The sequence below is a fragment of the Bos grunniens genome, chromosome 7 (genome assembly GCF_055505025.1).
Source record: "Bos grunniens cultivar Pamir isolate PY7600 chromosome 7, Bosgru_T2T1.0, whole genome shotgun sequence".
Taxonomy (NCBI): domain Eukaryota; kingdom Metazoa; phylum Chordata; class Mammalia; order Artiodactyla; family Bovidae; genus Bos; species Bos grunniens.
Genome location: NC_141171.1, coordinates 74,480,634 through 74,490,651, shown reverse-complemented (window position 1 = coordinate 74,490,651; position 10,018 = coordinate 74,480,634).

The window sequence follows — 10,018 nt, the reverse complement described above, 5'->3', positions numbered from 1 at the left end:
AAACTGTGTTAAGTTATGAGGAAGCAGACAAAGCATTCATGGTCACTGAAATTTGGAATTTGAGAAACATGACAGAATGTTAAACACTCTGTCACATTAAAGTGTCACACACAGTTCCAGGGGGAGTAGCACAGTGTGAGTGCTCAGTCGTGTCTGACTCTTTGTAACCCCATAGAGTGTGGCCGCCAGGCTCCTCTGTCCATGGGATTCTCCAGGCAAGAATACTGGAGTGGGTTGCCATTTCCTTCTCCAGGGGATCTTCCCAACCCAGGGACTGAACTCATGTCTCTTACATCTCATGCATTGGCAGGTTCTTTACCACTAGCATCACCTAAGTAGAGGGTGTGTTGAAAGCACTTAATCAAAATGATCAAATCACTGGGAAAGGTGAAAATTAGAAAACTTTTCCAGAGAGATACTATTTAATCTAATACATGGAAAGTTAAAAAGAGAGAGAAGATAGTGCTCAAAACAAATTAATTGCTCAATGAATAATGTGTTTTAAAAATAGCTTTATTGAGAAATAATTCACATTACATGAAATTCATCCATGTATACAGTTCAATAGTTTTTAATATATTCTCAGAGTTGTACATCCATCACAAAAGCCAATTTTAGAACTTTTTATTATTATCCTAAAAATCCCTACACCTGTTAGTAGACAACCCAACAGTCCTCATATTCCCCCTTCCCCAGCCCTCAGCACCTATAAATCTACTTTTTGACTCTATGTTATTGTTCATTCGCTAAATTTTGTCTGACTCTTTGTGACCCCATGAACTACAGTGCACCAGCCTTCCCTGTTCTTTTCTATCTCTTGGAGTTTGCTCAAACTCATGTCTGTGAATCAGTGGTGCCATCCAATCATCTCATCCTCTGTTGCCCCCTTCTCCTCTTGTCCTCAATCTTTCTGAAGCATCAGGGTCTTTTCCAATGAGTTGGCTCTTCACATCAGGTGGCCACAGCATTGATTTGCTTATTTTGGATATTTTATATAAGTGAAACAATACATTATGTGCTCATATGTAGCTGAATTCTATTACTTAGCAAGTAAATAGAATTCACTTAGCAAATAAAAAGTTTACAAGTTTTATCCATGTAGTAGCATGTATCAGTACTTCATTCTTTTTTTATTGCCAACTAGTACTCCATTGTATGGATACAACATATTTTATTTATCTATTCATTGATGGATATTTGATTGTTTCTACTTTTTTGGCTATTGTGTCCAAGGACGCTATGAACATTTATGCACAAGTTTCTATGTGGTGTTGAGTTGTAAGAACCCCTTATCATAGACATGATTTGCAATTTTGTTTTTCCTATTCCGTGAATTGTGTTGTCACTTTCTTATTAGTGTCCTTTGAAGCAAAAATGTTTTACTTTTGATAATGTCTATCTGTTTTTGTAGTTGCTGATGCATAATTCAAGGTGATGAAGATTTGTGCCTAAGTTTTGTTTATTAATAACATAAGATTTTTAGAGATTTTTAAGGTAGTTTTCATCTTTAGGTTTTTGATCACATTTTGAGCTATTTTTGTGTATGATGTGATTTGAATGCCTTTTAAAGTGTGAGATTCATGTTCAGGTCAGTGGGTGTTATCCAACCTGTGTCTGAGGTCCAACAAGAGCAGCGTCACTGGGAAGCTGGTTAGAAATGCAAATACTCCGCTTTCCATTCCAACTATTCAGTCAGAATCTCTGGGGGTGTGGCCTCAGAATTTGCATTTTCTCAGGTTCTTAGGTGATTCTTTTACACTCTAACTTTTCAAAAGTACTACCTTACAGGCTTGCAACCAACATTACTATCCACTCCTACCAACTACCTCCTCAGCTCTACTGAGGGAAAATATCACTTTAGTGGAAATCGGCAGTCCTTCTTCCATTTTAAATCAGCAGATAGCAATTTTCAGCACTCAGGATGTCAAACTTTTTCCACCAAGAAAAGCTCTGCTACCTGCTTAGTCGCTTCAGTCATGTCCGACTCTGCACGACCCCAGAGATGGCAGCCCACCAGGCTCCCCCATCCCTGGGATTCTCCAGGCAAGAACACTGGAGTGGGTTGCCATAGGCATTAATATGATATTTGTTTTTCTCTTTCTGACTTCACACTGTTTTACAGACTCTGGATCCTTCTACTTTTCTACAAATAACCCAATTTATAATTCCTCTTTATGACTGAGTAACATTCCATTGTACATATGTACCATATCTTCTTTATCCATTTATCTGTCAGTGGACATTTAGGTTGATTTCATGTACTGGCTATTATAAATAGTGCTGCAATGAACATTGTAGTACATGTGTCTTTTTGAATTACAGTTTTTTCAGGGTATATCTAGACAAATGGTATAGATGAGCCTGTTTGCAGGGCAGGAATAGAGATACAGATGTAGAACATGGACATGTGGACCCAGAGCAGGAACAGGGAGAGTGCGATGAACTGGGAGAGCAGGATTGACATATATACACTGTTGTATGTAAAATAGATAGCTCGTGTGAAGCTGCTGTATAACACAGGGAGCTCAGCTTGGTGCTATGTGATGACCTCCAGGGGTGGGGTAGGGAGGGTTGGGGGAGGTCTAAGATGCAGGGCATATATGTATCTATATGGCTGATTCACTTCATTGTACAGCAGAAACTAACACAGCATTGTAAAGCAATTATACTCCAACAGGAAAAAAGAAGCACTCAAAGATCACTTTGTCTAACAATTACATTTTACATAGGAGAGTGGTAACGTGAAGAGTCCGGAGAAGGCACTGGCACCCCACTCCAGTACTCTTGCCTGGAAAATCCCATGGACGGAGGAGTCTAGTAGGCTGCAGTCCATGGGGTTGCTAAGAGTGTGTCACTTTCCCTTTTCCCTTTCATGCACTGGAGAAGGAAATGGCAACCCACTCCAGGGTTCTTGCCTGGAGAATCCCAGGGACGAAGGAGCCTGGTGGGCTGCCGTCTGTGGGATCGCACAGAGTCGGACACGACTGAAGCGACTTAGCAGCAGCAGCAGCAACGTGAAGAGTCTGTATATTTATATGGTTCAGGTTTATACTGAAGTAAACCTTTCTGTGAACTAACAAAAGCCTATGGTCTCTGACTTATAACACACACATATCAGGTTTCACAAATTCCCTTTCAAATATGTTAGAACAAAAAGAAAAATAGTGAAATGTCTATTTTGAGAAAAAAATTATTTTGTAAATTGTTTTTAATCTGAAAACTACTTACATATGGTAATACAGAATACATAGAGTTTTAGGCTTATCACAGCTTAGGGCTGCATTCTATAATGTGGTTAGCTATTTATTTTAGCCTTTTCTGATATATTTCTATTCAGAAAGCATCAGAGCAGTAAATCAAACTCAAGAAAGACAATTTCAAGAGTGTGTAACTGTGGTTGCATACTTTTAATGGATAAAACTTTCAAAATATTAAAGAAAACTCAACTAATGCATGAATTACAGGATACATGGGATTCTTTAGATAAGTGATTAAAATACCCAATATTCTGAAGACATCCATCATTTCATGACTCCTAAAATAAATCTGTGAGACTAGACAGTTTAGAATATTCTCTTTTTTTCTCTATGTCCACCATATGCAAACTCCTACACATATTTTTTACATGTATACTAAAAGCCACATGTGCAACTGTACTCCTGTTTATCTAGGATATATATTTAATATTATCCTGGTCCATTATATAATACTTCAGAAATACTCAATCACCAGGTCACTGTTTCCAAGTATGTTTGTTCTTAGTGGTTGGAACTTTTGGACATGAAGTTTAATATAATTCCAGGTTTAAGCAAAAAACTCCAAGTAGATTGGTAATGTCACTGTCTTTGGGGAAATTTTGAGTCTTCTCAACTCTTTCAGAGAGAAATGCAAATCATTATTGCACAAATGGAAAACTCTGGTGTATCTGAGAAAGATTTTTCCTCCCACTGCCAAAGATAAGTAACAAAGTACAGTTGTTCCTACCAAGCATAGACTTAATCTCAAAATTGTCGTTTGTATGATTTACATTTATGATATAAGCATTTGTGATTCTACATGGAAATAAGATATGTTTAAGAATTTGAACTATGTTATCACATAGGGGCTTCCCTAGTGGCTCAGATGATAAAGAATCTGCCTGCAAGGCAGGAGACCTGGGTTCAATCCCTGGGTCAGGAAGATCCCCTGGAGAAGGAAATGGCAACCTACAACAGTGCCTGGAGAATCCCATGGACAGAGTAGCCTGGCAGGCTACAGTGCATGGGGTTGCAAAGAGTCAGACATGACTCAGCAACTAACACACACACACACACACACACACACACACACAGATCCACATAGACCTGTGTTCAAAAACTGGCTCTAAAAGCTGCTAGGTGTGTCACTTTGGGCAGGTAACAATTCTAAGTCTCACCATTTGAAAAATTGAAATAATGTGGATACTTATTTTTATTTTGAGACAAAACTGAAATGATGCAAATATAATGTCTAGCATTTAAGTTATTATTGTTAGATTCTTTGGTCCATATTTTGTGAGGAAAACAATCGAGAAGATTTGAAGAAATGGAGGAAGTAAAAGCAAACCCTGGACATTTTATTTATTTAAACTAATTTTGTTCAACATACATAATTCTTTAGAGGCACCATTTAAAATCATTAAAAAGCCAAAAAAAAATTAGATCTGTAACCATATTTTATGTTACTTGGTTTTTGTTTCCATATAAAATCTGTGTTTTGGAGATTTAAGAACCAGAGTCAGTCAGTTTGTTATTATACAACATATTATTACAGGGCTCAATTTGTTTACTGGATAGAAAATATCAGTAAATAAAATTCCCACCAAATATAACTAAAATGTAAACACAGAAATAGAGACATGAATATGTGTCAGTGTTTTTGTAGAGAGTCATGAATTTATGTTCAGTTCAGTTCAGTTGCTTAGTCATGTCCGACTCTGCGACCCCATGAACTGCAGCATGCCAGGCCTCCCTGTCCATCACCAACTCCCAGAATCCACCCAAACCCATGTCCATTGAGTCGGTGATGCCATCCAACCATCTAATCCTCTGTCATCCCCTTCTTCTCCTGCCCTCAATCTTTCCCAGCATCAGGGTCTTTTCAAATGAGTCAGCTCTTCGTATCAGGTGGCCAAAGTATTGGAGTTTCAGCTTCAACCTCAGTCCTTCGAATGAACACCCAGCACTGATCTCCTTTAGGATGGACTGGTTGGATCTCCTTGCAGTCAAAGGGACTCTGAAGAATCTTCTCCAACACCACAGTTCAAAAGCATCAATTCTTCACCACTCAGCTTTCTTTATAGTCCAACTCTCACATCCATACATGACCACTGGAAAAACCATAGCCTTCATTAGATGGACCTTTGATGGCAAAGTAATGTCTCTGCTTCTAGGTTGGTCATAACTTTCCTTCCAAGGACTAAGCATCTTTTAATTTCATGGCTGCAATCACCATCTGCAGTGATTTTGGAGCCCAGAAAAATAAAGTCAGCCACTGTTCTCCCATCTATTTGCCATGAAGTGATGAGACCGGATGTCATGATCTTAGTTTTCTGGATGATGAGCTTTAAGCCAACTTCTTCACTCTCCTCTTTCACTTTCATCAAGAGGCTCTTTAGTGCCTCTTCACTTTCCGCCTTAAGGGTGGGGTCATCTGCATGTCTGAGGTTATTGATATTTCTCCTGGCAATCTTGATTCCAGCTTGTGTTTCTTCCAGCCCAGCATTTCTCATGATATAGTCTGCATAGAAGGTAAATAAGCAGGATGACAATATACAGCCTTGACGTACTCCTTTCCTATTTGGAACCAGTCTGTTGTTCCATGTCCAGTTCTAACTGTTGCTTCCTGACCTGCATACAGATTTCTTAAGAGGCAGGTCGGGTGGTCTGGTATTCCCATCTCTTTCAGAATTGTCCACAGTTTATTGTGATCCACACAGTCAAAGGCTTTGGCATAGTCAATAAAGCAGAAGTAGATGTTTTTTCTGGAACTCTCTTGCTTTTTCCATGATCTAGCAGATGTTGGCAATTTGATCTCTGGTTCCTATGGCTTTTCTAAAATCAGCTTGATCATCTGGAAATTCACGGTTCTTGTATTTCTGAAGCCTGGCTTGGAGAATTTTAAGCATTACTTTACTAGCATGTGAGATGAGTGCAATTGTGTGGTGGTTTGAGCATTCTTTGGCATTGCCTTTCTTTGGGATTGGAATGAAAACTGACCTTTTCCAGTCCTGTGGTCACTGCTGAGTTTTCCAGATTTGCTGGCATATTGAGTGCAGCACTTTAACAGCATCTTTTACATACTCAAGCCAATTAAACCTATGAATCCATATCATCACTTTGAGGGCAATAATAGGAAATGTAAAGGTGAGGACTTAAAAGACAACTAAGGTTTAAATGAAAACCTCAGAGAGCTTATCTCCTTTTATGCTTTTATCTTGCTTTTATGATGAGAGGTGATATGGGGTTAATAATTAATTTCCCATTTGAGCCAAACTGAAGATTTCTCTAAGCTTCATTTATTTATGTAAATCTGGTCCCAAATACCCATTGAATTAGTCATTCCAAGGGCACAGTTGACTCCATAGCACTCAATTGATTTATATTAGCTAATGCCTAACCTGTTGAGAGTGGCATTAGCTTGGCAGGTAAGACATATTTTTGTCTCTTTTTTCCCTCCTGGGTCCTGTGAGACAAACATCTAGAAATCCCTGGAGAATTGGAAGAAGAGAAGCTCTTTCATGCAGTTTGGCCATTGACTGCTGTTTTTAGAGTGCCATTTCCTGTGGGCAAAACACAAAAAGAAAATTGTACTTAAAAAATAGTGTTCCATGTGATGTGTGGAAAAGTTTGGAAATCCACTTGGGTCCTGTGGGAAATTAAAGAGCAGGAAAAAATTGGACCAAAGAGATTAAGACAATTTTTAGATTAGAAACACTTTCTGGGAAAGGATTCAAACCAATTCAAATAGGCAGCACAGAGGAGAACAAGGGAGGATTCAAGGACGACTGGGTAAAACTAAATTGCGGGGTTAGGTTAATTGGTATGGGCGGGAAGGCTTCCTATCAGGTTTAAGCAGTGAGCGTGTCTAAATAATGCTGAGAAAATTGAGTTAGAGAGTGTACACACAACACTTAGGAACCATGATGATTGCATTTCTGCTTAAACCAGAGATCTAGCTAACAGAAATCATTTCCCTATTTATTCACATGTGCAGGAGAGAAAGGACATCTAGAATTAAATCTGAAGGCAAGCTCCTGAGCCTGAGTTTGGTCACCTGCAACTCTAACACAATGATGCTAGTTGCAGATCTGTTTTAAAGCTACTTTCCTTTTCATTTATGCCAAATAAAATTTAAACAGTGACAGTACATAAGCTCAACTGTAGAAGGGTAGAGATGTGAACATAATTAGTTTTCTAAAATTTTGTATGTAATGATGATGGCAAGGTTTATTTTATAAATGTTTAGTTTTCTAATATTTTAAGGGTATATATTTGCTAAATGAAAGCTTTAAACTACACATTTTTAAACCTTAAAAGTGGGACAGTCTTACTTGGAAAAGAGAATACTGAAAGATTTTCCTTCAGTAATTCTAAGGTTGTTAAAAAAAGGAGATGGAAAGGCAGGGGTTTTAAGTGAATCAGCATTTGCAAAACTAGCATCAATCAATATTCTCTCGCATCCCTTTTACCCACACGTGCAGTTACTTTTCCTGAATGTCTGGCATGTATGAGTAGTCAGTTCCATCCTTTAAATCTGATAGTGTATCAGGCCTCTTGAGTTTTAAATTTCCTTATTGCAAGCAACTAAAACCATCTCTAGCTATCCTGAAAAAAGAAATTTAATAAAAAGCTTTTTGGAATTCACAGAGGAAAATAAAGGCTGGAGAACCAAACTTGTCAAGTGTGCATATGGGTGGTGGTGGGGGCGGGGTGTGGAAAGAAAGCTGATATGATAGTAGGAAGCATATGCTGTGTTTAAAGAGGCAGGTGCTCATCCTCTTTACCTCACAATCAAATGAATAAAAGGTTTGCAAATTTGTGATTGGTGACATAGTCCATCTGTTTGCATACAACTGCCAGCAAAGGGGGCAGAATAGAGATTAAAGATTCTTTAGTTCTCCACTGACCAGCCTTCTAGAGGGGGATGTGATGGAAAATATCTCTCCCCCCAATCATATTTGTAGTGAAGGGTTCCCTTAAAGGAAGAAGGGCATGGAGCCTTGGATGGACACACACACACACACACACACACAGAGAGAGAAAGGTACATATACAGCCTGAAACATATACACTTAGTGCTCAGAAAATACTTGTTTATTGCAATTGAGATTAATAAGACTAAATAACTCTAATTTAGTAAAACAATCATCTGAAATGACTTCCTAATAAAAATTTGTTAAAGCTAGTCACTGCTGAGAGAGGAAGTCTTGGAGTCTGCTTTCTATGAGTTTTAAATTGGCACAAAATAAATATTGTTTCTGGTAAAAAGTTTCTTTGACAAGACTGGTGGTTGTTGTTGTGCAGTCACTAAGTCATGTCCAGCTCTTTGTGGCCCCATGGACTGTAGCATGCCAGCTCCCCTGTCCTTCACTGTCTCTCAGAGTTTGCTCAGATTCATGTCCATTGAGTCAGTGATGCTATCTAACCATCTCATCCTCTGTTGTCCCCTTCTCCTCCTGCCTTCAATCTTTGCCAGCATCAGGGTCTTTTCCACTGAGTTAGCTCTTCACATCAGAAAACCAAAGTATTGGAGCTTCAGTTTCAACATCAATCCTTCCAATGAATATTCAGGGTTGATTCCTTTAGGCTTGACTGGAAAGAATAATTCACCAAAATGTCATGCTTTACAGAATTGGTTAGTATTAATATTACATTTAAAACTGTATCTCATAATAAACCAAGTATATGTAAAGAGAATCAAGTCATATATACCCACTATGCAGACTCAGAACCTGCCTTTGTTTTAAGCTAGGATAAAGAATACAAAGATGTATTCTGGGTAACTTGACTGTTTCCTTTTCTAGCCAATATCTGAAATAAAGTGGAAGTGGTTTCATTGATCAGTGAATATTGATATGTGGCTTTTGTGTTCTCTCTCTTTTTCATTTGATTTTAATTGGCATTCACATGTAAGAGATGTCTGTCTTCTATTTTACTCATCATTCGAATTATTGATGAAGTTGCCACCACTAGATCTTTAGTTCTCTTTAGCTCCATATTATCTACAGCAAAAGAAGAAAAAGTGGGAAACCGAAGAATTAAGAAAATGCGTGTTGTGGCCAAATGAAGGATTTAAGCTAGGTATGATGTTTAATTTTGACTTTTTACTGTTTCTGTTATTCTTGTTTGAAATTACTTTCAAGACGTTCTTAAGAACATAGCTGAGTTTAATTTTAGTCTTCTAAATGAGAAACTTCATTTTTCATTAAAGGAAAAATATGCATGGTTTTCCATCTGAATTACTGTGACTATGAGTTTATTTCACTGGAATGCAATTAAAAATCATTACACTAATTTCTTATGTAAATATGTCAAAATTGAAAATTTTTATTTTGCTTACAACTCATTGAACATTTAGTCATGTAAATAGAAAAAAATGACATGATAGCAAAACAACAACAAAGTGAGAATTAAATTGGCATTTTCCAAATGCATAGTTAAATTCTTTCAAATGAAAATCCCTGGATGAGTGGCAAAACTACATCAGGGGCAAGGCTGTATTCCTCTCTTTCAGAATCTGAGCCTGGGATTGCAGTCAATCAGGTCCCCTGTGAAGTTCTATTAGCTCCTTCAGAGTCTCCATTAGCACATTTGATCTGTACTGTTCAGTGTTCTTGGTTGAAAGCAACTAAAACAGACTTTAGCTAGGTAAACAGCTAAATACACAGTATTCTTTTTTTAAGATTATTTTCCATTATGTATTATTACAAGAGACCAAGCATAGTTCCCTGTGCTCTACAGTAGGTCCTCTTTGGTTATCTATTTTATATACAGTAGGT